The sequence below is a fragment of the Acyrthosiphon pisum genome, chromosome X (assembly GCF_005508785.2).
Source record: "Acyrthosiphon pisum isolate AL4f chromosome X, pea_aphid_22Mar2018_4r6ur, whole genome shotgun sequence".
NCBI lineage: Eukaryota > Metazoa > Arthropoda > Insecta > Hemiptera > Aphididae > Acyrthosiphon > Acyrthosiphon pisum.
The window spans coordinates 65,342,134-65,347,608 of record NC_042493.1 but is presented as its reverse complement, the minus strand read 5'-3'; positions in this window follow the sequence as shown (position 1 = coordinate 65,347,608).

Sequence of the window (5,475 nt, the reverse complement as noted above, 5' to 3'; positions counted from 1 at the left end):
TACTTGGAAATTTTAACTGTTTTTAATTATATTTATCTACAATTAACTAAAATTATATACCTACCTACTTTACACTATTGTTAAAATCCCTACAAATTTAAGAAGTTTTATTAAAAAAGTATTAGGAGTGTTTGATCAAAAAGGTCTACTACTAGATTAATTATATTACCTACTATGTAAAAAAACCTAACTAAATAATTATTACTCCTTCTTAAGTTTAAATATAAATTATAAATAAATGAATAAAAAAAAATCGGTTAAACAAAAATTCGTCAAATATAGATCACATACATACAAAAATACAAAATATAACCATACACCAATATTCACCTCGAGTGTGTAAAACACAAAAATGATGGACCCAATTTCTCGTAGTCTTCCCGCCGTAAATATTCAATCTGATGGAGAAATGTATAAAACGCGATATGTGTAAAACACAAAAATTTACTTGTAATTAAAACAAATTAAAACGCAAGTAAACAAACAAAAACACAAATGTTAAAACATTCGGGTCGTGGATTACGAATTTCGTTGGGCGCCACTGTCGTATATGCACTTTTCAGTGATATACCTCTATCGATACTATAGAGTTACCAAAAGACCATAAATTAACCGGTTACAGTTTGGCTCTCTAGACGTCGATATCGCTACCTTTACTGTTTACACTTTCAAACTTCAAAAACCATAAATTAACCGGTTACAGATCAGTTTGAAAGAATACAATTAACGTAGGACTACTTTCACCGTTTAAACCTTGTGTCTTATGAATTAACCGGTTACAGATCGGATAAAGGGGTATATTTAGAATTGTGTGGCTACTTAAACAAAACATATAATTTTGCAGGTCGGAAACACTTTTTATTATTTATATAAACAAACACAAAAATTAATAATCAAACGTATCGCAGTATTGATATACCGCGACTGCCTCCTCTTACTCTACTTTTTGCCTTATATCTAGTTTACAATTTAACTGCCTCAGCACATTTGCTTCCCTGGCCTCCATTACAAATATGATTACTATTTTATTTATATACATAGTCACCTAATACTACAGCATATTTATTTCAAACTTGTCTTGGTGAGTATAAATTCATTTCATCGATAGCCTCAATCATATGCAGTAATTAAAGTATTAAACAAATTAAATTAATTGAATTGTTTTTTTCTAAGAATGAAATTATAACTTCAACTAAAATATAAATTATGTAATATAGTTACAAATTTTTAACTAAATTGTATCGAGTTTTTTTAAGATGAATATATGGATGAAGAAGCTTTTTGTTATATAAATAGTAGGCAAATTGAAAAACTATTGCAGAAGTATCCCCTTGGTGTTCATATAAAATTTGAGCATTATGTAAAACAGTGGAAAGTCACCAAGTGGGATACCAATGATTCAAATTCGCCTATGCCTTCATTTACACCCCCTATATCAAGTTCATTATCAGTGTCATCAGAACCATTACCAACGTTTTCTCTTGATGAAATTTTAAAAAGAAGCACACATGGGTCAATGATCATTAGTTACTACGAATCTAATAAAAACTTAAATGAAACATGTAGAAATCTCTTAATTGATTTGATAATAGCCAGTTTGTTTGAAAAAAAAACATCCCATGTCTACTGCCTTGGCTAATCAGATTTCAGATATGATAGTTGGGACCTTTACTACAGAAATAAAAGTGAGTTTCATATATTAAATATCTATGATAAATATTAAATATTATTACATTTTTTTGACAGGAAATATACTTTGAAAGAAGTGGACTAAAAAAGTGCCCAAAAGGAAAACGTTATGCAAAGTACTATAACAAACTCAGAAGTTTAAGAAGCCATGGATTGGTGTCATCACAAGTTTAGAAAAACAATGAACCCCCCCTATAGGATTTCTGAAAATACAAATTTTGAAATAAGTAGCCATATTATTTTTTATATGTTTTATTTTATTTTAATTATTTTATTTCTGTTTTATTAGTTATTGAAGAAGATGTGGAAATTCTTATTGCCAAATTGAAACATAAAGAGTTAGCTTGGCCCGATATTGAAATGATTTGGGCAAAAACCACTGGTTATCGTTTGAACCATCTTAAAACAACTAATTTTTCACCATTAGAAATCCATAAGACACGGCCTCAGTACATGCTACCATTAGGGTTAATAATGAGTTAAAAATAGGATAATGGATGGCTGTTAATTTAAAGTGACGGTGAAGAAGTTTTGAAAATCTAATTTGTTTTTTTGTTTTACGTGTATTATATTGTACCTAATTAAACCATATTTTAATTTAATATTATATTTTTAAGATTGATATTGATTTCAAACGGCTGCATGAAAGTATACTGACTTAATAAGTACTTATGAAAAGTCATATATTAAGCTGGTACAAATAATAGATGATCGTATAAAAGACCCTAGCTGTCGAGAAATGTTAGAAAGCATGATGAATATGAATAATGCACCAGAAAGTAAGTTTAAGCCTTAATATTATAGAAAGCTATGTTATATTTTACACTGTTGTTTTTTTTTAGGTAACCACTATATATTGTGTTAATTGTTTATAGTTATGTATATTTTTGTCACATTCAGTTTTAAGTAAATACTAAATTATGATAATTACTGCATCTTAGAAATGATAATTTTCTATTTTCAAGCTATCTTAATTTGTTTTAATAACAACCTATATAGGTAAACATATTATGTTTCCATCATCATCATTTACAATTGTAAATACAATATTTTTATGAACATTTTAATTTATAGAAACCAAATATTAAAATTTACTGTGAATTTACATTTAAAGTTTAAAATAGTAGAATAATATGTATGCTAAAATTAACTAAACCATTTCATATTACATCATCTTCTATTTAAACTTTAAATGTTTGAACAGTACTATTCTAATACCTATATAATTGTTAACTATTGATAAAATATTTATTCTTCATCCTGAAAATTTTTTTGAATTTTCCTTTGAATTTAAATAAGCATATTTTAGACTTTAGTTTTTAGTTACAAAAATAATTATTTTTTCAGATTATAAAAATGCTGTGGTGTTGTACGTTCTTCACGCTCTTTGTTCCATCTATAAGAAAAACCTTCACTGATTTAAATGGAAGAAAATGTTACCATAAATTTTCAATTAAAGATTCTCAGAACACTTTTATGATAGTTGCAAGTACAGCAATTTAAATTGAAGAAATATTGAAAATTAAAAAAAATGCCAAGAATCCTATCCAACCGTGCTTGTTGATTGTGGGTACAATATCAAATCCATCACAAATCATGGTATATTTTGATGAATCGAAATATGTATTTTTTTCAATTATCAAAGCCTTGGATATGTGTTTCAAAATTTACCAACTGTTAAATATAGAATATCCATTAGAGTCTATATCTGTGTGGATGTTTATTCAACGTTTTTTTTTATAATATTAAACTACCATGTGATAAACCATGTCCATTAATAAAACAGATTATATCTGAACTGAAATAATTATATTTGTATTAACAGAAATTAACTAATATACTTTAATTTGTATTCAAAAAATTAATGAACACATTTTTATACTTGATTTATACTCATCTATTATGTATTATAATACTCTGTATTATGAGCTTAGTGCCCATTTATTGGCACAGAACGTCCTCATGCTGTATAATTGGTTTAATGGTAAAAATGTGCAGATAGTAATGGTTGCCATTTAAAGTTTGAATGGAAATAAAGAAACGATATACTTTGAAGTATTTGAAAGTTTATTAATCGCATGTTTTTTATTCATGTACCATGAGATACAAAAATTACTATTACTACCCAGAAACAACTACCTACTACAAGAGTTTATTAGGGGAGGAACTGTAACTTTCAAAAACTTTCAAAAACATGACCAAATCTATATTAATATTTTTTTTATGTCGGTGATTGGTATATATTAAAAAAAAAACCTTAAATATGTGTATATTATGTATATTTTTATTTATATATAATATAATTACCTATGTTTAATTTTATATTATAAAATACGAATTGGGCTTTTTGAGAGTTTAGCACCTGCCTCATTAAGTTTATATTTACAATTAAGATTCATTAAAACAAACATGCTTTACTGTTGAAATTCTGTTGCCTTCAAATCCGAACCCTAGTAATAAACATGTGTTTATTATATTTCATCTAGAATTTTTTTTGGTGTAAAATTGATGGTTTAAGTTGGGTTGACAAAGGAGGTTTAATTTATTTGAATATTGTTTTACTTCTTATAATAACCACGAACTTTATGAAATTCTTAAGTCTTAATTGTTATTTAATACCTAGATGCAGAATTCTAACCAAATTCCGAAATCAAAATTTTAATAGGCTTAAATACATAAATTAAACTATCTAGTAGTTGTTGTGTTTTGCAGAAGTGAGGGTTTGTGAAGCGTAAGCAGAGGGTTTTTTGTTCTTTAAAATGACTTCTTCAATTGAAAATTGAGATGCATAAGCTGACATTGTTATGGTACCATTTGTTAACTTCAGCAGGGGAAATAAACTCAAAAATCTAGCTGCCGGACCGGGACTCGATCCAGAGTCTCTCGCTTGCATGTTATGATGGTACCACTGTCTTTCCACGTGTGTGTGAGTGTGTGTGTGCGTGCATCGAGAAATAGGACGCCATAAATACGTCAAAAATCCAGTCCACCGGACCGGGAATCGAACCCGAGTCTCTCGCTTGCATGTTATGATGGTACCACTGTCTTTCAACATGTGTGTGTTTGTGTGTGTGTGTGTGTGTGTGTGCGCGCGCGCGCGTTGAGAAATAGGACGCCATATATTGTTTTTGTAACGACCACACATAGTTGTTCTCATCTCAGACATCAGACGACATACTATTTCGGAAAGTTTATTCAAAAAAGTTGATCTATTGTAATTTTAAAGGTCGTAGAAAATTGGCAAAGAAACAACATTTTTAAAGAAGACGATGTAAGTACCTTAATAATATTTATAGGAGGCTCACTTCCTTTCTTTCACTCGCCGATCAGTTTGACATAATTAATTCTGTCAGTTTAATTTCAAATCGGAAATTATCATGTTGAGTCAAGTATAAAATCGACAAGGTCCAATGATATATTTTTAATTAACAATTGGATCTACCACGGTTCACAGATGCCACCCATTAAATTATTATTCAGTGAGTAATAAAGGACATTTATAAATATACATGTGTATTTCAGGAATTGTTTAAAAGCAGTTATTTTATTATGGACCTGCATCATAGCTTTCCATGCATCGGTGACCGCCATTGTGGTTGATGATTACAATATAAGTGCAATATCAATTAATTCTATTGGAGGTTTATATAAAACTGTTGATGTATACTTTAACCGTATACGTAATAAAGAGAACCAGGATGAATTTGATAAAATCTTCAAGACTCCAGAAGTATGTGAAAATTTTAGTGTAAACTGTAAACTACATTATACCTATACTATATAGAT